Consider the following 27,066-nt stretch of genomic DNA (forward strand, 5'->3'; position numbering starts at 1 on the left):
CTTAATTTGATTCCCAACCCATAGATAGGTTTCACATTAAGGATCCCATAACCCTAGTTATGGGATCTTAGCCACAATATTTGATAGAAGAAGAAGAAGTAATTTTTGTATTATTCATAAATTAGATTAAGAATTTACTTACAAAGAATCCCAAGAATCAGTTCTTGAATCTTCAATAATCAATGTTCAATGATAAATTTCTCCAAGAGCTAAAGAATCCCCAAAGTACTAGATCACAGAGAGTTTCAATAGAAGATAAATCTCGTAAAAGATAAAAGATGCGTTCTTAACCCTAAAATTTGGCATTTATATGTTCCCTGATAAAAAAGGAATTTAAAATTTAAAAGCAAAAAAGCTGCATCCCAGCTGACGATCCATATGGTGGTCCGTCAAAGTGTTGATGGTCCACTATCTGGTCCGTTACTCATTTCTTCCAAATCACAATTTTTGGATAAGACCTACCGGTGACACTGGAGGTCCGTCGCAAGACTGACGGTCCACCATATTGATTGTCACTAAGTCTCTCTGAAAGGTGGTTTCTGGATAAGGATTGACGGTCCATATGGTTGTTCATCGCATGGTTGATGGTCCACCATGTTGATTGTCACTAAGTACTTCTAGGAGGTCATTTCTAGATAAGAGTTGACGGTCCATCTGGTGGTCCGTCGCATGGATGATGGTCCGCCATGTTGATCGTCATGAAATCCTTCTGAGAGATGGTTTCTAGATAAGGGTTGACGGTCCACCAGGTGGTTTGTCACATGGATGATGGTCCACCACATGGTCCGTCGCTCAAGTCATTAGCATGCCATGTTCTGGTTCACCTTGAAGGTACACCAGGTTGTCCGTCGTAAGACTGAAGGTCCACCATTTTGACCGTCAAACTCACTTTTCTGCTACTTTTTCCAGCTTTCTGGAAACACTAAAAACTTCATTAAATAACAATTTGGTTGCTTGAAAACATACAATTTTCCTATGAAAATGATGCTAACTGTTCCGTAAGATACCAGAACATCAGTCACCCTTCACTGTTGACCCTATGATTCATATGCTACAACTCGTAGTTGCACCGTACGACTCGTAGGGTCTAGTTGTTGTCAGGACAAAAATATTTGGGCACTACAGTACTTTGGCTACGTATGACATCGCTCAACTCATAAAGAATCCATACAACTCATAACTTCCTAGATGTAGTCTTAACAGAAACTTTTGCTATTGCACCAATCACCCTACGATTGGGGTCCTACAACCTATAAGGCGAGTCATAATCCGGGCAGTAAAGTCAAAATCAATATATTTTAAGAGGCAAAAATTTGGAGTGTTTCAAGAAGGAAACTTACAAGTATTACAATTAGGAATGATTATTCTAAACTCTGTAACACCCCAAAATATTCGAAAGATTAGTCTCCCAATTTCCTATACTTTTTAGGGCTTTTTAACTCTTGAGACTTGTTAGAAATGGGAGAAAATTGGGTAACGGTTTGAATTTAATGTCCTCCCAAGGCCGCTTATGCAGTCACTATTAAAGGGGTCTATGGACGTCAAAGTGATTCTCATCTTAGGATAGCCTCCTCTAAATCAATCAAGACATTGCTTAAGCGATGTCCGCTTTAGCGAATGGGTCTTTTCAAAAGAAACCAAGCTAGACCATCCTTGGCCACTAAAGCAACCTTTTGGCTGGTTAAACATCCTCAACTAATGAGACCAAAGGTCAGCTTTAGAAGACGCATCATTTGAATCATGCATCAACTAAAACATGGATTGGCCAAGTTTACACCACCCCTCAGGATTCATTTGGAATCCCATGAATGGAAATAAAAAATGCTACCTTATCAAAATTTGGCATTCTAGACTATATGGCACCATTGAAATTCCCATATAGGGTTATTTTAATGAAATATGGGCTATACATCCAAGAGCCACTTTTACCAAATTCCAATCAATAGCCCAAAATGAGTCTGAAAGCCTTAGGACCCAAACTAAAGGTCCTCCTAACCTAAAATCAATGTTTCGAAGATAACGGAACTATCATAATTAGCATGTGAGGTAAATAAATTAAAGTTTATGTTTGATATTCAGTCCTTACCAGCAAAGTCTTCAAAATAGGGAATTGGCTTTATAGACCAAATGATATACCTGATAACTGAACTACTATTAGCTCTAGCAAGTCACAAATGACTTGGGGCAGTTATAGGAAAGTTCTAAACTACAAAAAAAGTGTGTAAATATAGAAAATGATTACAATCTATCTCAATTCATGCCCTCTCTATGGTCCTCGTGTGATGTTACCTGAGAGAAAGATAACCTAACTGCTATCAAATGCTCTGATGCTAAGCAGAGTGGCATAGCTAACCCTCTGATAAATCCATACACCATCTCATGCTTTAAAGATTATAGTATAAGAGTATGTCTTTCCTACTTGAGAAACCTAGTCTTATTATTTGAAACAGACAGATAACCCTATTGAACACCAACAAACCAAACTCTTGTCTATAAACCACTCGGTGTACTGGGCACCATTTCTACCTAAGAAGTATCCATGACTAAGAATCCCCAACATGGTATCTTAAAAAGTTAAGGCATTCTTAAACTTTATCAAATCCTGGGCTGGACTCCATAACCTATGGCTGATGCTGAAGATCCTCAATATGAATCTCTAATTCCCTAGCCCAAAGAAAAGCTAAGACTCTAGAAACCTATGCAAAAGTTTTATCTGCATATATTAATAACATCGTGTCATCTATTTGGGAAAGAGTGGAGTCTAAGAAAGTACTAGAGGTTCATCAAAATATGGACACATGACAGGGAGTCAAGAATAGAATGCCCTTAGAATTTCTTATAGCCTCCCAAAGATAGGATTCATATGTCTCTGCATTAATCCATAGAACTCTACTAGACACATAGCTCTTGTACCACTACGTCAGCAAACCTAGGTTCTGATACTAATTTGTTATGACACAATTTCTTATGTCTTGATGGCACCTACTATAACCCATAAGTAGGTGAGTCAACCCATAATCCAGAACAACTAGTAATGCACTATTAAGAGATATGGAGAAAATAGCAAAAAGGAATTTAAATAAAAGACTAATATAGAATGAAACCCCATGACCTGGTGAAGTCTATATAAGAGTTTTTAATATAATTAGACACAAAGTGAAATTCAAAATAAACATAAATATATAAACTATCTCCAAAATATAATATAAAAATAAGTCAAATCAATAAAAGGGAGAGAAGGAATACTCTAAACATTATGAGTTCACTCGATATCTCTGATCCCTAGAAACTTTACACAATGTACATGTCAATAATGAAAATACAGACTATGATCTACAAGCTGCAGAAGTGCAGCATGAGTACCAAACATGTGGTACTCAATAGGCATTGGTAGACTGAGCTCCAATAATAATGTAAGTATAAATAATAGGTAACGTAGGGACATAAACTAAAGGCAGCTTTCCAATGACCTAAATACAATAATCCTAATGGAACAATACGAATAAACTGGCCTATTCTAACAACATTTGGGAATTAAAGTGTAATACTGTATATCATTAGCCGTTATAAAAATAAAGTGTGAAACAAAGATATATATTAGTAGAATAAGGTCAAGATACAATATGAATATACAAGTAAAGAGAGAGCCATATGGTAATACCATATATTTATATATACATATGCATATTGGATTAAGCTCTAATGTAATAACTTAGGGGACCCAACCTAACATTTCAAAGATCATAGCCTAGTAAGGGAGCTGGTACTAGCATAATCAAAGTCTCTAATTGAAGAATGACTAAATGTGGGATAATCTATCAGTATCATATCTTACTATGAGAAAGAAAGGGAACTAGATTTACACTGATAATCTCAGGCACCACTCCATAACCATCCTACCTCAAGCTAACCATAATAATCAATAATAAAGTAATTGATTAATTTAGACAAATAATAACCTAGCTGGATCCCCATTAGATCAGAAGGTGCAAGCAAGTACTAAACAAATAATAATCATAGCTTATACTAATACAACCCCCTATAAGGCCAATAGATATAAGCACCAAATAATTATATTGGAAATAGGCGAAGCATATATTTGAATGAATGCAAGTGTAATCCAATATTATCAACCAATCAAGTGACATAACGCACCAAGTGTATACACCTCCTCTATATTAGTATCTTGCAAATGCAAGACCTACGGCAACCATCCTTCTTTGGCACTATGGATCATGGATTAAGGGGCCCCATAGGGAACTCAGGATATTTATATACACTGTTTGGTCCCAAACTAGAACTTCCAATAATCATCATAATCAATCTACTCTATCTATCATTGGATATATATATGTGTGTGTGTATATGTGTGTGTATAACAAGTGCTCAAACTCAAGCTGATACTAAATGAATGTAAACCTATAAATCCATTTCTCGAGATCAAATTCATGACTAAATCAGCATAATAATGCAGAAAGGGTCATAATCTTATTTGACCTAAGTAAATCGTAGTGGTGAAAGAGTTTTTCAATAATGAACCAATATCAACCTCTGTTTAATTTTCAAAATAGCTCATCTAGTTACAATAGCTCATAAATCATTAAATAAGCTGGTACGATTCATTGTAAAAGATCCAATTTAAAAGTAAAAAGTGAGAATAAACCCTTATTTAGAAAATAGTTATAAATTAAAGGATTTGGTTGGGATAGTACTACAAAGTGATCATGAATGCGCCTAAAAGTATACATATTATCACCAGTATCCAAACAAAATAACTTTAAGTGCTTAAGTATCTATAAACTAGAATCATGTCCTTATTAAGGATAGAATACTCACCTAAAGTCCAAATAGTACCGTAACCACGACCTTGGTCCCGATAATATATAATCAACATAATAAAGCCCCCTAGCTCGAGAAACTATAGAAATTAAATAAAATCACTATAAAACTCTAATCAAGAAAATATCACCCAAATCACTAATATAGTAAGTCCTATATTAAAGGATCCGTAATTTCAATCTATGCCTAATATTGTCCATAGATAAGGATAATTGGATTCTAAGTCCCTATTAAGTATTCTAGGATAAGGTTTGGGTCACATTTTAATTCCAAATTTCCCACATAGGTCCATTCATGATACATTAGTCAAAAGAATAACCTATAATCCCTACCTAGCATGTAATTATAATATAACACTATCTCATAGAGAAAAGTAGACTGAAGCCTACCTCATCGCCAAATCACATTCATGAACCGTCCCTAAACTACTTATTTTTTCTCCATGATCCTAAAATTATATCATACAATTAAAATACTAATGTACACATTAATAAGATTTAGATGGAGAATTTAGGCCTAAAACTTACAAAACATAGGGAAAATGATATTTTCCTCTATCTCTATGCACTCCTAACTTCACTTGATCAAATCCCTCACTTTTATTAAGCTCTTAATATCATTACTAATAATTAGGGATGAGAAAATAAAGAAAATCACAGAAAAAAAGGTTAACTTTTATCATGGTAATGCCTTTAATGGACAAAGTTCATGGGTTACGAGCGTGATGCTAGCCCAGATCAAACCATTACGAATGTGGTCAATTCATCGTAAATGCAGACTATAATGCTAGGCTGGTCAAGTTGACTTGCTCTTCACGAATGTGATGGCTATCTCAAGAATTCAAAGTTCAAGATTCCTTAAACACCCCAAATTCGGCCAAGCCTCCTGAACGTAAAGGCCAAGGCTTGTCTACATCAGCACCTGCTGCATCAAGAATTTACTAAGTCCTCACAAACTTTGATCTAGGGCTTAGAATTCATTTGAAATATCGTACAAACAAACAAACCATGCTACCATGCATAATTCAAGTTTTAAGTGAATTAAAAATGAAGTTTTAGTTGAATTAAAGTTGTGGAAAAGTGACATGGAAATAGTAACTTGTGACTTAAAATTGTGAACTAGTGACTTAAGAAATGTGAAATGTTTAGTGAATTGAAGTTATGAACTAGGGACTCGAAAATGTTAACTAGTGACTTGAACTATTTAAGTAATGAATTTAGAAAGTTAAGTAGTGACTGGAAATAGTGAAGCATATTTTAACACCCCACATATTTCGATACATATATGACTAAGTTAGCATCGATAAAGATATTTAAACTTAAAAATTAAGGTGGTTTTTGATCTTAAAGGTTAGACGTAAGTGTTAAGTGTAAATAAAGGAATTAAAGTATCCTAATGCAAATAAGTATTAAATTATCATTTTAAGACTTGGGATATGGAATTAATAAGTGAGCTGCATATTTGACTTAAACTAAGCTAGTAGGTGACAAGTAGGTGCATCACCTACTTTGACTTATTGACCAATCTAAGAACTAAGTAGGCGCATCACCTACTAAGACTCCCTTAACTAGATTATTGTGACAAATACACTACCACCTGCTTGAATTAATTTTGGCCCAAACTAAAAAAAGAAAAGGAGAAGAATGGCCAGCTAAGGCCCAATAGTTTTAGATCTGCAAGGCCCAAGTCTAACAACCAACTAGGTGCATCACCTACTAGGAATTTTTGACCAAAAAGAAATATCTGGTCCAAATTAAAGAGAGAGACGGTCATGAAGGGTTCTTTAAAGACCTAAGATAAGCTCACTTCACTATTATTTCACTTGTAGAAAAATCAAATTTCTCTCAAGCTCTTCTTAACCAAAAACAGCTATCTAATTTCTCCTAGGGTTTTTAAAGAAACCTTCCTTATTTCCATATAAGGTAAGTGAAAATAAATATGGTTTATCTTTAATCCTATCATGGGAAATTATGGAAATCAAGTTATTTTTTTGAAGTGTAGGACAACCCTTTTTGCCAAGCTTGGCAATCCACTACTTTTTAATCTCTAAGACATTTTCCATTGGTATTTGGTTCAACTTGAATAGAAATTTAAGGTCATGATGGAGTACACTTTAAGAAAGTAAATTTCAGAAATAAAGGTAAGGTTACTTCCCCAATTTTCCCCTCTTTATGTATAGGTCTTGATGGAAGATTTTTATATATATTATTGTTACAAACTCATTAGATGGTGATCGAAAGTCATAAGTTCAATAACTTATATTGTCTTGAAGGATTTTTAGACTATTTAGGTGATGTCTATAGGTGTTATTGTTGTAGGCAGTTGGTGACCTTATAGAATAGTTAAGTGGAGTTAAATTAAAGAATATAAAGAGGGTGGTGATAAAACAAGTGTTTGAGGAGCTGAATAGTATTACTTCCCATCAAGTGTTTAGCTACTATTTTACAAGGGTTACATTGTTATTATTTGCTAATATTATCTCCATTATGTGCTTATATTATAGATTAACACCTTAAAGAAAAGGAGGCTAATTCTCTGGTCTAAATTAAAGAGAGAGAGGCAGTCATGAATGGTTCTTTATAAACCAAAGATAAGATCCCTTCACTACTATTTCACTTGTAGAAAAATTAGATTTTTCTCAAGCTCTTCTCAACTAAAAATAGCTGCCTAATTTCTTCTTGGGTTCTTGAAAAAATCTTCTTATTTCCAGCAAAGGTAAGTGAAAATAACTATGGTTTATCTTTAATCCTATCATTGGACATTATGGAAATCAGTTTATTTTTGTTTAATGTGTGGTACAACCGTTTTTACCAAGATTGGCAGTCCATTTCTCTTTAATCTCTAAGATATTTTCCAATGATATTTGGTTTAACTTGAAGGGAAACTTAGGGTATTGATGGAGTAAACTTTAAGAAAGAAAAATTTAGAAATAAAGGTAAGGTTACTTCCATAATTTTCCCCTTTTTATGTATAGGTATTGATGGAGGATTTTATATATATATTGTTGTTAAGAACTCATAAGATGGTGATTGAAAGATGTGAGTTCAATATCTTATATTATGCTGAAGGATTTTGGGACTGTTTAGTGATGTCTATAGGTTTTTTTGTTGTAGGCAGTGGGTGACCTGATAGAATTGTTAAGTAGAGTTGAATTAAAGTATAGAAGAGGGTATGGTGATACATCAAGTGTTTGAGGGGCTAAATAGTCTTACTGCCCATCAAGTGTTTAGCTACTATTTTACAAGGTTTACATTATGATTAGTTGTTAATATTAGCTCTATTATATGCTTATATTATAATTAACACCTTAAAGGAAAGAAGGCTAATTCATTGTAATAATCAGGTTGCACAATAAGGTATGTAAGGCTATTCTAGTTCATATTCTTTAGAATAATGTCTTGTACTCGTGTACCAATAAAGTGATCTTCGTAGATGATATTTCATGGTAAAATATACATTGTGATAGTGTACAAACCCCACATTAGTTATTCGACCTTTAATTTTCTACCCATGGTCTAAAAGTGTGTCAAAGTATCACATGTTTCTCTTATATGAGTCAATAAGATCCAAGATTATACAAGTTAAGAGTGTCACATGCTGGATATACAATCTGTCTAAAATTACTTCAATTTTCTAATTGATCATATACTTATTTTGTAAACCATATATCCTTTTTTTTAATGTCATTCCCTTCGTGTTTGAGTATAAGGTGACCTTATAGAATCCTTACCTATTCAATATATATTTTATATTTCCTTACGTGGGATACATATTTGTTCCTAATTAGAATCTTCCCATGTGCCTCAATAGTACCCTTTCTCATGTACCTATATAATTATTATTACCTAGTACATTTTGTTGTACATTCCAAACCTTTTTAGTTGAGGAGTTCCATGTTTTCACTTGATATGCTCATATTCCCCCATTTGAAACATCTAAATTTCTACACTTGAATCTGCCAGAATTGCTAAATGCTATGTAAGATCAATGGAATCTGCAGCAACCCATATGTGCTATGTAATATCACTTGCTCACTAGTTATATACCTTACCAGATCATTTGTTGCATGTCTTCATCTTCTTACTTGTCACATGTCTTTTTGTCTTATTAATGAAATTTTTTTATGCCTAATGAGGCTCATGGTGTCATATAACTTCCAGAGTATTTCTACATTGATATTACACTTATTTCATATATTATTGTTCTTGTCTTTATCATATGTCTTCTTATATTGGTCCATATCTCTAAGGCATAATAATTTTATGAACACCAAAGAACAATCTCAAAAATTAATAAAACAAGGTAAAGTGAATTTATGCATTTATGGGTGATATCCCAGGGGTGGAAGGTACACCTAGCATGGGTTGATCCTAATATTATGGATGGTATCCCAGTGGTGAAAGAAAATCCTAGCATGGGTCAATCCTGATTTATTTATTTATGAGGATCGTATCCCAGGGGTTAAAATACCTAGTATGGGTCATCCTCTTTTACCATTTATTAGTTGGTCATTTGTAATGTGTTACAAAGTGAGTACTACAAAGAACAATAAAGCAAAGAAAAGAACGTAATGTACATAATTCTACAAGTATTTAAAAAGGTGGTCTTATATCATTATCTATACAGTTGTATGTGGTTTCACTTGAGCTCTTATTTTACATATGGTTACTTTATGCCTTACATATTCAGTACATTCTTTCATACTGATGTTCCTCCTAGGGGACACTATGTTTCATGTCGTAGGTACATGTATTCTAGCTAATAGATCTCCCAAAAAAAAGCACATTTTTCTCAGTGGTTTTTGATGAGTTTCAGGTTGATTCTAGGCTTTGCCAAGTCTTTAGCATGTATTTGATATTGTAGTATATTTAAGGGTATGAAGAGGTCCTATCCCAATCTAAACTAATGTTGTCTATCTCTTAGAGGCTTTGTAGACTATTGTTAAAGTAAAGTGCAATGGTGTCTTATTCTCTAGTAATGAAGCCCCCAATGGCCAAGTCATGTATATTTATTATAGGCCTATCTATGTTGGTCTTTTATCAAGGAGTCTTACCTATACTTGTCAGATCCTTATAATTATTATAGTTACATAAATAGTAATCCCAAGGTATAAGTTGGTTCTCTTGAGCCTTTAGGGCATCGTGTGCCTGGTCGTCTCGATAGGATATGAGGTATGATAGAAATGTCTTATTCTTTAGTAATCAAAGCCCTAATGGCCAAGTCATGTATATCTATTATGGGCCTATCTATGTTGGTCTATCAAGGAGTCTTACCTATACTTGTTAGAGCCTTAAATTATTACAGTTACATTCATAGTAATCCTAAGTTATAAGTTGGTTATCTCGAGCCTTTAGGGCATCGAACGCCTATCCGTCTTAACAGGATAGGAGGCGTGATAGAAGTGGTATCAGAGCAGGTTGTCCTAGGGAGTCTACAAAGTCGTGTTAAGTAGAGACTTACTTATGAAATATGACCTTCTTTCAGAATCTAAATCATGTGGTAGAGTTGTTAAGAAATTCTTTCCCGCATATAACATGGCCCATGTCGCCTATATTGTGCCTACTATGGTTAAGGTATTTTCTTAGAGGCAATCTTCAGACGAAGGTCTTATGCTATTAAAATATTTAAGAAATACTTGTAGACATTTTGTATTACTTGCATCTACATCTATATTTGTACCACTTCTATCATCTTGGTTAATCTTAGCATGATATAATAGGGTCATTCATATACTACCCAGTAAATAGTTACCTAATCCATAGAGATGGTTGTATTTCCTTGTACATCTTCTTAAAATGATCTAACCTCTTACTGAGTCTGTGATTTCCATGATAACTCCTCCAGTGGTTATAGGATCTAATTATATAGGGAACGTTCACTACATTATAAGTAATAGACATAGAAGCTTTAGGGTTATATAAATATGGCAGTAGTATAATGCGGTAGGTGAATTATCATGATGTAGTGGTTGGAGATAGTACTAGTTTTCCAATAGAGCACATTGAACATATGCTTACTCATCAACCTAATTATGTTAGTAGTTGGAGTTATAAGATATGTGCTTATGACCACCCTAAATAGGTTAATCATATGATTTTTTTTGTAGTCAGAAAATTTTGTGGATAAGTAATTTAATTGTTTCATATATAAGTATATAGTGACATGTATGATCTATGTTTTGGTTATAGAAAAGAACGTGACTAAGATTAAGGTTGTAAATAAGAGGAGTTAGAAATTAGTGATGATCTATTAAATATTTAGAGTAGATAAAGGTAAAGTGTAAATTAATCACTAGTAGGAGAGTATTTAGTTGCATATGAAATAAAGGAGAATTATATTCAAATATCACAAAATGGAGATATGAGTTAAGTAAAGTTCCCTAATAATACAAGGAGACCATATATATGTGTATTAGAAGAAAAGGTTCTATAGGTTGTGTCTTATTAAAGAGAATGCTTACTAAGAATGTGATGTAAAAAATAGATATTGTCTCCTTACTTTAACCAGTTGCAAAGATGCATTCAAAATTTATTCCTGAAATAACTTCTTTTTAATCTTTTGATAGATGGGAAGTCGTCTTAGTATCAATCTGAATTTTTGTTCCAGTTGCTCATGCACTAATGTTTGTAATTCATCTTCCCAAGTTACATTTCATAGTTCATTTTCTCACATGCTACCTAGCTTACATGCTCACATATTATAGGCTTTTATAATTTACTTGCATACAGATCAATGTTCCTATAGACCAAATATCTATGGATCATATGCCTCTTTTGTGCATTATTTATATGCTAAATGTTGTTCATTGTGGTACTATTTATATAAAAAGTAATCTTTTATGCCGATTTCTATGTGCCATGACTCTATGTGATTTATTTTTCCATGTGTTATATGCCTCCATTGTGCTCCTTTACTTAAGCATTGAATATATTGGGATTAAACCCTTTGTTTCATGGTAAAGTTGGGGTCATGTCAGGAAAAATATTTGACACATTTGTGAATTTTAGCATAATGGTACCTATAGATGGATGGCTAAGCATAGTGTCCTATCAAGATGCAAAGAGGAAAAAAAATTAAGGTTTCACATTAGAAAGTGTGTGTTTAAAAGGATTCACTTATTAAAGGCCTCATGAGATTTGGAAAGAAAGAAAAGTTGTACCATTGATATGTTTGGTCTTATCGTACAGAGAATTGACTAGCAGGCTTAAGATGTACTACCTCCAGAGTTACATTTTTACACCTAGTACGTTATGTGTCTGTGCAGTGTTAATGTGTATGAGGCCCATTATATCCACCGAGCGTATTGAATTCATAAAGGGTCACTTGAATAAATTCTAAATTCTATCCTTAAACTACATATTAGAAGGTTGAAAAATAGGATATGTAGCCTTTGTTGTAGTGTTATGTAGGATTCAAAGGGCTTAAAAGGGAAAGAGAAACCACTTGAGAATTTGAGAACTCTGGAAATTTCAATTATCCATATTATTCCAAGAAACTGTGTTAGATTTTTACACCACTTGTGTTGATTAACATAATATAAGTTTTACATACACCTATTCACTTGTTTGTAGGATTAGTTAATTACTTGCTCGCTTGTTCACTTTCTTATTAGTTCATTTGTTATCTTACACACGTGCCATATATTCATATGTATAGTTCATACTAGGGATTCCTAAAATGTTACACATCAAACTAGTTATACAAATAACAAGAGAAGAGAAATGTGGGCTATAGAATTGTTTCACTTGATTATATGTGGTCGAGAGGATCCTTACTCTTTATTTGATTGCTTAATGTGCACCGGTTAAAATATTGTGCAAGGTTTGTATATGTATAGTACTATAAACTAGTGTGTTTTGAACTATCTTGTCTACAAGGGAGAAATACTAGCAAAACTTTTAAAGGAACTCTAGGGTCAACATTATTTTGATCTACATCTTTCATTCGAGGACGAATGATCCAAAGGGGGTTGATTTAACACCCTGTGTATTTCGTTACGTATATGACTAAGTTTGCATCGATAAAGATATTTAAACTTAAAAAGTAAGGTGGTTTTTGAGCTTAAAGGCTAGAGGTAAGTTTTAAGTGTAAATAAAAGAATTAAAGTGTCCTAGTGCATATAAGTATTAAGTTAACATTTTAAGACTTAGGATATGGAATTAATAAACAAGCTGCTTGCTTAACTAAAATTAAGCTAGTAGGTGACAAGTAGGTGCATCACCTACTTTGACTTATTGACAAATCTAAGAACTAAGTTGGTGCGTTACCTACTAAGACCCCCTTACTAGCTTATTGGGCCAAATACACTACCACCTACTTGAATTAATTTTAGCCCAAACTAAAAGAAAGAAAAAGAGAAGAATGGGGAGCCAAGGCCTAATAATTTTAGATCCACAAGTCCCAAGTCCAATGGCCAAGTAGGTGCATCACCTACTTGGACCTTTTGACCAAAAAGAAATATCTGGTCCAAATTAAAGAGAGAGTAGTGTTCATGAAGGGTTCTTTATAGACCAAAGATAAGCTTACTTCACGATTATTTCACTTGTAGAAAAATCAGGTTTCTCTCAAGCTCTTCCAAACCAAAAACAGACACCTAATTTCTCCTATGGTTCTTGAAGAAATGATCCTTATTTCCAGTCAAGGTAAGTGAAAATAACTATGGTCTATCTTTTATCCTATAGTGGGAAGTTATGAAAATCAAGTTATTTTTTTGAAGCGTAGGACAACCCATTTTGCCAAGCTTGGCAGTCCACATCTCTTTAATCTCTAAGATATTTTCAAATAATATTTGGTTCAACGAAAAGGGAAACCAAGGGTCTTGATGGAGTACACTTTAAGAAAGCAAATTTTAGAAATAAAGGTAAGGTTACTGCCCCAATTTTCCCCTCTTTATGTATAGATCTTGATGGAGGATTTTATATATATTGCTGTGAAAAACTCATGGGATGGTGATTAGAAGCCGTGAGTTCAATATCTTATATTGTGTTGAAGGATTTTTGGACTGTTTAGGTGATGTCTATAGGTGTTGTTGTTGTAGGCTGATACAAGCATAAATAGCACAAAGAGTACAAGGTATTGTCAAAGGTTTAAGTTTAGGATTAAAGACCTTTTTGGAGCCATTTCAAAGCCTTGTCCAAGTAAGGAAAGAAGGAGGATCTCCAACATCTCATAGGTGCCCCATATTAAGGGCAAAATGGACTTTATACACTACTTTCCCACATCCAAGAGGCACCCTTTTCCATGCCCTCATTAAGGTGATTTGAGTTATTATTTGTAATAAGTATAAATAGATATTTTATCTTCCATTTTCATTAGTTTTGATAAATCTTTGAGTTAATCTCATATTGTAGTTCATAGAGTAGCTATAGGGTTTGGAAAAGCTGGTAGAATTTGGGTCAACCTTGTGTTAACATCTTTGCAAAGAAAGTTGGGTGATTGAGGACTTGATCCCTTTGTGTATACCTAAGAGTGTGGTGCTATCCATTGTTGGTGGAGTGTGTCTAGGTGTTTGATACACACTTAGGTGCTATACATTGGTGGTGGCGTGTGTCTCATTACTATCCTTTACTTTTAATACAATTTTCATTTTGTTTCTAGTTGAATCTGAATGGTGTTTGTGTCGTTCTTCTTCATCTCACTTCTTCTAGTCTAGTTTATATTGTTGTTGTTTGGATTTAAAGTGTTTAGTTTTGGTTATTAAGTCTTTTCTTTTATTATTTGGTATCAAATCCATGCTTAGGGTTGTTCCTATAACTCTAACCCTTGGTTTAGTGTCCTTATTAAGAAAATCTCAACAAAAAAGAGTCAAATCCAAAGAAAAATCAAAAAAAGGTAGATCTCATGGTGTTTGTTGTATATCCAAAAGTTCCAAATAGATCTACACATTTTTTTTTGTTTTGTTGGTTTCAAGTGCTAAATCCTTGTTCTCTAGCACCTAGGGAGTCTAGATCTACATTTGTAACAAGGTTTGGTTAATTTTGAGCTAGAAACTCCATGTCTATGGCATTTTGAAGCTTTGAAGGGCTAGATCCATTAAGGTTTTGTGATTGTGATGTGCTTTGTGGTTGATTTGTTGTTGTTTGATCTCACCATGGCTAAGGAACCTAGATCTAAAATAAAATTGGAGATTAGGGTTCATTTGCTTAGAGGTCAAACCTTGGTCAACTCTTGAATATTCATTTTGTTCTTCTATCATCATCAAATCTTGTTGAAGAAGAATATTCAAGGAGTGTGTTTGATCAAAAAAGGGGTGGAAAGAGAGTGTACTTGGTGTTTGTAAAACAATATTCCTTGGCAGATTCATATTCGTCCAATAGAAGGAAGAAACAAAAGGAATAATCAAGTAAAAAACAAGTACAAATCCAAGTACAAGGGGGGACCAATCCTTTTGAATTAAAATTGGAGCTTGAAAAAGGCTCCAAACTTGTTGTTTTCCCCCTCAAAGCATCATTCTCCTTTTCCCTAAGGTGTCTAGGCCGAGACTTGAAATATTTGGGAATTAAAATTTTAAAAATCACATCCAATCAATTCATACCACGTCATCACTAGCTTAATAGCCTAATCAAGTTCCTAAGTATATTTCTGAGTTTCTAATTTTTTATTCTAGTTTCTTGTGAGTTGATTCTATCACTAATTGGCAAACTAGTATTACCTACTAGGTTGTGAATTAGTCTAGGGTCCGTTTGTTTGTGTTTCCACTTTTTGTGTGCTTTTCTCATTTATAAGTCATAGTAACTTGTTGGCTCAAGTCCGTAAACCATTTTTATTTGAGTCATCTCAAACAAAAATTGATTCTTGACCAAAGTAGAATCATCCCTCATTCACTTTCCAAGTATGTACCAAGGTTTCAACACTTAAGAGACTAACTGTAGGTAAGAACCAAGTTTGAGAGGGTGAGGCCTTATAAAACTAACTTGTTTTCTCGTTTTGTAGGTTTTACTTATTTCTTTTAGGTACTGGAAGCATGGAAACCAAAGGTACTACTTCCAAAGTCTTGGGAAATAATGTTGGTGGAGCCATTTTGGCTCATCTTAATGCCTTGTATCATGACATAGATAGGTTGACTACGCTTATGAGAGAAGTGAAGGAGGATGTGGCTTCAATAAAGGGTGACTTTACTAGAGTAAATGTGGGTTTGTATAGACTATGTCCACCAAAGCCTCCACAAACCCAAACCCAAAGTCCACTAATCTAAGAGCCAAGTAGACATCTATACCCTCTATTGAACCAAGTCCAACAAGAGGGACTTGGTATTCAAATGACACCTCAAAATCCCAACTACCAAGTCCCAAACTCACTTGAACAAAGGCCTTACCCTTCACAAGTCCAAACAGCTCAAGTCTAAACACCCTATACTTTACAAAATCAAATGCCTCCTCTTTACAAGTTAGAATCTGATGAAAATATGGTCAATCCTTAAGATGGATAGAAATTTGATGGTGATATATAAGAAAAGTATGAATAAATAGGGAAAAAGAAAGGTAAACCATGGGTAGTGAAGTTGGAAGGGGAAAGCTAGGGTAAACCACATAGAATCCTTATTATTCACTAATCTAAAAGCTAGGAAAAATGCTATCTTTGATTCTTCTTCTGTGTAGGTACAAGATGATGTGTTATCCAAGAAGGATCCTGTAACGCCCCGATTTTCTGAATCGGAATGCTACACGGTGCTCATGACCCTGAGGGACCACAAGCTAACCCATGACTAATATCTATACCTATACACTGCATATATAACGTAATAATGTAGAAAACATGAATATGTAGGCCATAAGGTTCAACTGAATAAAGAATCTGTCAAAACATAATATCTATATGGGTGAAAGATACCCAAAATAGCTGAAAACTGAATCAAATCTGAACATAAGTCTAAATACTGAATCTGAAATCCTCTAAGAACTGTCTGAATAAGGAGTTGAAGGAACATGTCTCCAACTAACTCCGTAAAATGATAACTGGCTAAAATAATAATGAATAAATCAAAACATATTGTCCTTGAATGAAGAGGACTCACTGAATCTCTGCGACTGGAAATGATACTGCTACTGCTGATCTAGAGATCGTGTCTCTGAACCTATGGTGTAACATGAAAATAAAGCACCATAGCACAAATGCATCAGCATGAGGAAATGTACTGAGTATACGAGTGAGGTAGGCTAAACATAAATAGGGTTTACATGTATGAACAATGCTAACTGTCTGACTGATATGAACGTAAGAGTATAAACATGCATATATAGTAACTAAAATCGTGGGTGCATGATAGCTAGTCCTGTATACAAATACATGGTTTACTAATGGCTAACATGACAGATACTGAAATTCTAAAAACATGGGTGACTGTATCTGACAATCCTAAATTTGATGGAACTATTTGAGTTCCATACTGTAACTGAGTTTGACTGTATCTGACAGTCCTGATAAACTAAAATCTGAAGACCTATCTAAGTTCTTTTATTCAGACTAATTCTGAAACTGTGGGAGGTAGTTGTTTAACCAACATGCCCCAATAATGCATATAACTAAGTTGGGCTCCAATCTCTACCCCGACTGGAGGGGTGTCATACCGCGCCACTGTTAAGGACAGTTGTAGGTGACCCTTAGCTGGCAGGTATTTGAAAGGAGAACGGTGGGAACCCTAAACTAACAGGCTAAACCACCTCATCAACCCTAATCTGACATGATAAGATGTCTCAACCTACGCTGGCTACGTAGTTCTGGAACACAAGGATGGCTGCTAAGAATCATACCCTAAACTGGTTGGTGAGTTCCCATCCTTGGGTTCACTCGGTACTAACTTCTACTCCTATCTGAAGAGACTAAACATGATTCAACTGATTATACATGGACAGATTAGCTGACTTTCGTTGACTGACGGAGTAGTACTATTATCTGAGAGTTAACTGAGATCATAAAATTTCTGAGGTTTCCTGAGTCACATGACTGACTGAGTTCTATAGATTATAGTTTTACTGAGATTATCGTGACAACATGACATGGCTCTAGGCACATAGCTATGTTTTACGGGTACGAATACCCCCAGGACTCGATAGAAGGAAACTGACACACATGACATGACTTGATCACAAGATTTGAGTCCACAATTCATAATATCATAAGTAGGGGATATCATATTTCATATATTTATTCAACATCTTAAACATTGTAGGGAATGCATGGATATATTTCGTGTACATATTGTATATCTCCATTATCTTACATGCTTCATACCACCACAATAGCAATACATGAATAGCATGGGATTCATATTGAAGTATATAGCTAACATGGACTTGTCATTTAGACATCATAGAACCATGCAAACATGAATTTCTAGCATCCTAAGAATTTTATCAAACACCTTTCATGCATTCTTTAAGGCATAGGTGAGTTTCATACTTTAACCATATTAAACCACCTAAAGTTCATGGTTTTAAATTAACAAACATATATATTCCATGAAAACACCTTTAGACATCACATTGAAACTTAAAAACCAATTGTCAACATGTAGATACTCATATTACCAGAAAAAGTTTACAAAATAATGTTTAAAACATGGTTCTTGAGCTCTATGAACGGATTGGATCCATAGATGAACACTACGTATACCTTAGAAAGGAAACCTTGATGATTTACTGGAGAGTTCTTGCATTGGGAAACTTAATTCTCAATTATCTTGGAAAAAGCTTGAATCTTGGTTTTTAGAGATGACTTTGATGGAAAACCTAATCTTGCAGTTGAGAGGGTAAGAGAGGGTTTTTTAGATGCTTAACTGAAGAAAATAATGGGAAAAACTATGCCTCTTTAGGGTTATAAGTCGTGGAAGGTGAAGGAAAATACCAAAATACCAAAATAGCTTCATGATAGGGTGTCAGAAATGTGATAAGCTATCACGAATGTCATCACTTAGGAGCTGGTTTCTTCCTAAGGCTGACGACCTTCGTGATAGGGCATCATAAATGTGATAAGCTATCACGAATGTCGTCACTTAGGAGCTGGTTTCTGCCTAAAGCTGACAATCTTCATGATAGGGCATCACAAATGTGGTAAGCTATCATGTATGTCGTCACTTAGGAGCTAGTTTCTGCCTAAGGCTGATGACCTTCGTGATAGGGCGTCACAAATGTGGTAAGCTATCACAAATGTCGTCACTTAGGAGCTAGTTTCTTCCTAAGGCTGATGACCTTCGTGATAGGGCGTCACAAATTTTTTAAGATATCACGAATGTCGTCACTTAAGAGCTGGTTTTTGCCTAAGGATGATGACCTTTGTGATTTATAAATGTGGTAAGCTATCACGAATGTCGTCACTTAGGAGCTGGTTTCTGCCTAAGGCTGACGACCTTCGTGATAGGGGATCACAAATGTGGTAAGATGTCATGAATGTCATCACTTAGGAGCTGGTTTCTGCCTAAGGCTGATGACATTGTCATAAATATCATCAGAATGTGATGACATAGTCAAAAAGGTCCTCAAAAACGTGATAGCCCGTCAGAAACGTCGTCACTATTTTCCAGCTTGACATGCTGGAATAAAATTAGGATAACTCTTTGATCTGATATCAGATTTAGGTGAAATTGGTATCGTTTGAAAGATAATTCAATTATATATCTGTTGATAGGTCATGAGCTTAAAAATTCCAAGTATAATGAGATATATGCTCATTTGAAGTTGACTATACCAATATCCTTCTAAGAATTCAATCGGTACGGAATATTTTGATTCGTCTAATAGCTGGGAGTTATTAGAAGCCTTAATATACTTTCAACCTACTCATAAAACTATAAAAGAACCAAGATGTACTATGCATGAGCTTGGTACATGGCTCTAATATTGGTTTGGATTTTTTTGGGGTATTACAATATCTCTCCCTTGGAAACATTCGTCCTCGAATGATGACTGCTTGAGAGGGGAGAAAAGATAACACGATGTATACACTGATCATGCTCAACTGACACATGATTTTAGGACTGAATTGAATTCTAAACTGAATATAGCCCAATTGAACATGTATATCTGATGCATGACTGATAAGCTGAACTTATGAATGCATGATAAGCTATGCAATGATACTTGATACCAATTTTATACTGAAATTTTGAACATGTAAATGAATAAGCTTTAGGAAAATGGTTACCTCGAGCTAATAAGCTTTAGGAAAATGGTTACCTCGAGCTAAGTCTGAATTTAGCAAAGAAAATATGAGGGTACTTGGTTTGCATGTCTGCTTCTGCTTCCCAAGTAGCTCCCTCCATGGACTGATTCTTCCAAAGAACCGTGACTAAAGGGACTTCTTTGTTCCTCAACCTACGAGTTTGATAGTTGAGGATTTTAACTGGAATCTTTTCATAATAGAGGCTATTCTGAATGTCAATGCTCTGAATAGGGACTACAACTGCTGGGTCACCTATACACTTTTTGAGCAAAGAGACATGGAGAATTGGATGAACTGAGGCTAGATCTGAAGGCCAAGCTCAAAAGCTAACTTGCCGTAGCGACTGAGAATCCTGAAGGGATCGACATATCGGGGACTGAGCTTTCCCTTCTTGCCGAATCTCTTCACTCATTTTATGGGAGAGATATTGAGATAGACATAGTCATCGACCTTAAATTCAAGATCCTTTCTATGAACATCTGTATAAGACTTCTATCGGCTTTGAGCAACCTAGAGTCTTTCTATGATCAACTAAACTTTCTCTAAGCATCGAATACTAAGTCAGGCCCTATGATATAGCCTCACTAACTCCGAACCAACCAATTGGAGACCTACATCTCCTACCATAGAGAGCTTTGAATGGAGCCATCTGAATACTAAAGTGATAACTAATGTTGTATGCGAACTCAATCAAAGGCAATTGGTAATCCCAACTTCCCTTGCAATCAATTGCACACGCCCTTAGCATATCTTCTAGAGTCTAAATGGTCCTTTCTGCTTGACCATCTTTCTGAGGATAAAATGTTGTACTTAGATGAACTTGGGTACCAAGACCCTTTTAGAATGCTTTCCAGAAGTGAGAGGTGAATTAGGTACCTCTGTCTGAGATGATAGATAGTGGAACACCATGTAATCTGACCAACTCCCTGATATAGAGTTTGGCATAATCCTCAGCTGAGTAAGAGGTACAAATTAGAAGGAAATGAGTTAACTTGGTCATTTTGTCTACAATGAACCAAACTGAATCATGCTGATGACGTGTTCTAGGCAAACCTGTCACAAAGTCCATGTTCATTTCTTCCCACTTCCAAGTAGGAATAGTGAACTCCTTCATGGAACCACTAGGTTTGTAATGCTCTATCTTAACCTGCTGACATGTAGAGCACTTAGCCACAAAGTCTGCAATGTCCCTCTTTATCCCACTCCACCAATAGATCTCCCGCCAAGTCACGGTACATCTTAGTGGCCCCTGGATGAATAGAGTATCGCGCACCATGAGTTTCTGCAAGAATTTACAGCCTCAAGTCATTTACACTGGGAACATACAGACGACCCTGACAATGAAGAACACCATCTTCCCCATGGGAGAAAACCTCTACTTCCTGACTCTAAACTGACTCTTTTAGCTTGGCAAGGCTAGGATCCCTGTCTTGCTTCTCTTTCACCTCGGAAACTAGAGATGACTCTGAACTACTCTAAACACATACACCACCCTCTGAAGATTCAACTAAGTAAATGACTCATCAGGCAAGATGATGAATCTCCTAAGTTAATTTCTTCTTACTATTCTCAACATGGGAAACACTACCCATGGACAGTCTACTGAGTGCGTCGGCCACTATATTGGCCTTACCAGGATGATAAAGGACACTCATGTCATAATCCTTCAAGAGCTCTAACCACCTTCTTTGACAAAGATTGAGATCTTTCTGAAAAAAGACATACTGAAGGCTTTTATGATCTATGAAGACGTCTACATGAACACTATATAGATAATGGCTCCAAATCTTTAAGGTAAAGACAACTGCAACTAACTCAAGGTCATGAATAGGATAATTCTTCTCATGGGGCTTTAACTATCTGGAGGTGTAGGCTATGAATCTACCATACTGCATGAGGACACAACCTAAACCTACTCTGGATGCATCACAATATACTACAATCCATCAGAACCATCGGGAAGTGCTAAAACTGGAGCTGAGGTAAGTCGAGTCTTCAACTCCTTAAAACTCTTCTCGCAAGGTTCTGACCACTAAAACTTGACCTTTTTATGAGTCAATCTAGACATAGGAGATGCAATAGAAGAAAATCCCTTGACAAACCGTCGGTAATAGCCAACCGAACCCAAAAAAACTCTTGATATCTGATGGAGAGACAGGGCGAGGCTAATTTCTTACCGCTTTAGTTTTCTGGGGATCTACTCTAATGCCATCACCAGAAATAATGTGGCCAAGGAATGCTACTAATCTTAGTAAAAATTTGAACTTACTGAACTTAGCGAAGAACTGGTGATCCCTGAGAGTCTGAAGAACAATTATGAGATGGTTTGAATGATTACACTCTGTGCGACAATAGACCAGAATATCATCTATGAAGACTATAAAGAATGTGTCTAAGTACTGCTTGACACCCAGTTCATCAAGTCCATAAAAGCTGCAGGGGCATTGGTAAGACCAAAGGACATGACTAGAAATTCAAAGTGACCATACCAAGTATGAAAAGCTGTCTTTGAAATGTCACATTCTCTAACTCTAAGCTAATGATATCCTGATCTGAGGTCTATCTTGGAGAAATAATTGGCACCCTAAAGTTGGTCAAACAAGTCGTCTATCCTAGGCAGCAGATACCTGTTCTTGAACATGACTTTGTTGAGCTGATGGCAATCAATACACATTCTGAGAGAACCATCTTTCTTGTGCACGAATAAGACTAGCGTACCCTATGGGGATATACTGGGCCTGATGAATCCCTTATCTAAGAGATCCTTCAACTGATCTTTCAGTTTTTTGAGTTTTGCTGGTGCCATTCTGTATGGCAGAATAGAAATAGGCTGAGTATTTAGGAGAAATTCTATGCCAAAGTCTATTTCCCTTTCAGAAGGGATGTCTGGAAGATCTTCGGGAAAGACATTCGAATATTCATTCACCATTGGGACTGATTTGAGTCTGGGAGATTCAAAACTGGAATCCTTAACATGAACAAGATATACACACACCCCTTAGAAATTATTTTCCTTGCCCGAAGGTAGGAAACAAGATGACCCCTGAAAGATGAAGTGCTACCCTTCCACTCTAGGACAGGCTTATTTAGGAGTTCAAACTGAACTATCCTATTTCTGCTGTCGACTATGGCATAACAGGAATGAAGCCAATCCATGCTAAGAATGACATCAAAATCAGTCATCTATAACTCGACTAAATCTACTGATGTGGATTATACTGAGAACTGACTTGAAATTATGCTTACTAGCACGACATATATAATGAAGAAAGGGAATTATTCCTAAAACATCTCATAGCCTCCTTCACATAAATGTGGAGCGCAACAAACCCATGTACAAAACTCTACTAGATGCGGCTTTTAGACTTCCTAGGACTCTATTGAATCTTAGGCTCTGATACCAAGTTTGTAATGCCCTAATTTTCTGAATCAGAATGCTACATAGTGCTCATGACCTCGAGGGACCACAAGCTAACCCATGACTAATATTTGTACCTGTAAACTGTATATATAACATAATAATGTGGAAAACATGAACATGTAGGCCATAAGGTTCAATTGAATAAAGAATCTGTCAAAACATAATATCCATATGGGTGAAAGATACCCAAAATAGATGAAAACTAAATCAAATTTGAACATAAGTCTAAATGCTGAATCTAAAAGCCTCTAAGTACTGTATGAATAAGTAGTTGAAGAAAAATGTCTCCAAAAAACTCCATAAACTGATAACTGGGTAAAATAATAATGAATAAATCAAATCATATTATCCTCGAATGAAGAGGACTCACTGAATCTTTGCGACTAGAAATGCTACTACTGCTACTGATCTGGAGCTCGTGTCTCTGAACCTATGGTGTAACATGAAAAGAAATTACCATAGCAGAAATGCATCAGTATAAGGAAATGTACTGAGTATACGAGTAAGGTAGGCTAAATATAAACAGGGTTTACATGCATGAACAATGCTAACTGTCTGACTGATATAAACATAAGAGTATAAACATGCATACATAGTAACTAAAATTGTGGGTGCATGATAGCTAGTCTTGTGTTCTAATACATGGTTTACTGATGGCTAACATGACAGATACTGAAATTCTGATAACATGGGCGACTGTATCTGACAATCCTGAATCTAATGGAACTATCTGAGTTTCATACTATAACTGAGTCTGACTGTATCTAATAGTCCTAAGATACTAAAATCTAAAGACCTATCTGAGTTCTTTTATGAAGACTGATTCTAAAACTATGGGAGGTAGTTGTTTACCGACATGCCCCAATAATGTATAAGCTAAGTTGGGGTCTAATCTCTACCCCGACTGGAGGGGTGTCAATACCGCACCACTAGTAAGGACAGTTGTGGGTGACCCTTAGCTGGTAGGTATTCAAAAGAAAAATGGTGGGAATCCTAAACTAACAGGTTAAGCCACCTCATCACCTTAATCTGACAGGCTAAGATGTCTCAACCTACACTAGCTACGTAGTTTTAGAACACAAGCATGATTGCTAAGAATCACACCCTAAACTGGTAGGTGAGTTCCTATCCTTGGGTTCACTCGGTACTAACTTCTGCTCCCATCTGAAGAGACTAAACATGATTCAACTGACTATACATGGACAGATTAACTAACTTTCGTTGACTGACGGAGTAGTACTATTATCTGAGAGTTAACTGAGATCATGAGATTTCTAAGGTTTCCTGAGTCACATGACCGACTGAGTTCTATAGATTATAGCTTTACTGAGATTATCGTGAAAACATAACATGGCTCTAGGCACACAGCTATATTTTTTGGGTACGAATACCCCCAGGACTCGATAGAAGAAAACTGACACACATGACATGACTTGATCACAAGATTTGAGTCTAAAATTCATAATATCCTAAGTAGGGGATATCATATTTCATATAGTTATTCAACATCTTAAATATTGTAGGGAATATGTAGATATATTTCTTGTATATATTGTATATCTGCATTATCTTACATGCTTCATACCACCACAATAGCAACACATGAAAAGCATGGGATTCATATTTAAGTATATAGCTAACATGGACTTGTCATTTAGACATCATAGAACCATACAAACATGAATTTCTAGCATTCTAAGCATTTTATCAAACACCTTGCATGCATTCTTGATGGCATTGGTGAGTTTCATACTTGCACCATATTAAACCACCTAAAGTTCATGGTTTTCAATTAGCAAACATATATATTCCATGAAAACACCTTTAGACATCACATTGAAACTTAAACAACAATCGTCAACATGTACATACTCATATTGCCACAAAAACTTTACAAAATAATATTTAAAACATGGTTATTGAGCTCTATGAATCGATTGGATCCATTGATGAACACTATGCATACCTTAGAAAGGAAACCTTGATGATTTACTGGAGAGTTCTTAGATTAGGAAACTTAATTCTCAATTATCTTGGAAAAAGGCTTGAATCTTAATTTTGAGAGATAATTTTGATAGAAACCCTAATCTTGTGGTTGAGAGCATAAGAAAGGGTTTTTAAGATGCTTAACTGAAGAAAATAATGGGAAAAATTATGCCTCTATAGGGTTATAAGTCATGGAAGGTGAAGGAAATTACCAAAATACCCTTATGAAATAAATTTCCATTTGCTGAAAAATCATAGCTGACGACCTTCGTGATAGGGCATCACAAATATGATAAGATGTCACGAATGTCGTCACTTTGGAGCTGGTTTCTTCCTAAGGCTGACGACCTTCATGATAGGGCATCACAAATATGGTAAGCTATTACGAATGTCATCACTTAGGAGCTGATCTTTGCCTAAGGCTGACGACCTTCTTGATAGGGCATCACAAATGTGGTAAGCTATCACGAATATCGCCACTTAGGAGCTAATTTCTGCCTAAGGCTGACGACCTTCGTGATAGGGCATCACAAATGTGGTAAGTTATCATGAATGTCGTCACTTAGGAGTTGGTTTCAGCTTAAGGCTAACGATCTTCGTAATAGGGCATCACAAATGTGGTAAGCTATCACGAATGTCATCACTTAAGAGCTGGTTTCTACCTAAGGCTGACGGCCTTTGTGATAGGACATCACAAATATGGTAAGCTATCACAAATGTCATCACTTAGGAGCTGGTTTCTGCCTAAGGCTGACAACCTTCGTGATAGGGCATAACAAATATGGTAAGCTATCACGAATGTTATCACTTAGGAGCTGGTTTCTACCTAAGCCTGATGATGTTGTCAGAAACTTTGTCAGAATGTGAAGACGTCATCAAAAAGGTCCTCAGAAATGTGATAGCCCGTCAGAAACGTCATCACTGTTTTCCAGCCTTACATGCTGGAATAAAATGGGGATAACTCTTTGCTTCGATATTGAATTTAGACAAAATTGGTATCATTGGAAAGATAATTTAATTATATATCTGTTGATAGGTCATGAACTCAAAAATTCCAAGTATAACGAGAGATATTCTAATTTTAAGTTGACTATACCAATATCCTTCTCAAGAATTCAATCGGTAAGGAATGTTTTAATTCGTCTGATAGCTGAGAGTTATTTGAAGCCTTAATATACATCTAACCTTCTCATAAAACTATAAAAGAACCATGATGTACTATGCATGAGCTTGGTACATGGCTCTAATATTGGTTTTGATTTTTTTGGGGTATTACAGATCCAAAAGGAGTTCCACATAAAACATGGGACATGTGCTAGTGGCACCCTTGTTCGAGAGCTCCAAAAAAGTAGACTATCCAAGCCTAACCCGAGGTAACATCACTAATCCCTACATTTCCTTGAACTTAAAATGTTATGATTTAGTGTCTTATGAAGTGGTTTTGGGTTGAAAAGTGCGTGCTTTTTCTCTTAATAGCTCTCTTAATGTGTACAATGATCAATGTGTTCCTAAGTATAGTCACTACTTGAACATGTGAATTGTGGGATTGAAAATTTTCAAGTTAGTGTTGATGATTGTAACATTGATCTTGGTAGAAGTTATGGTCCTATGAACTTGTGTGATGAAAGCAATGATATTAATCTTGTTCATAGTGTCTATGTGTG

The sequence above is a fragment of the Capsicum annuum genome, chromosome 10, assembly GCF_002878395.1.
Source record: "Capsicum annuum cultivar UCD-10X-F1 chromosome 10, UCD10Xv1.1, whole genome shotgun sequence".
Taxonomy (NCBI): domain Eukaryota; kingdom Viridiplantae; phylum Streptophyta; class Magnoliopsida; order Solanales; family Solanaceae; genus Capsicum; species Capsicum annuum.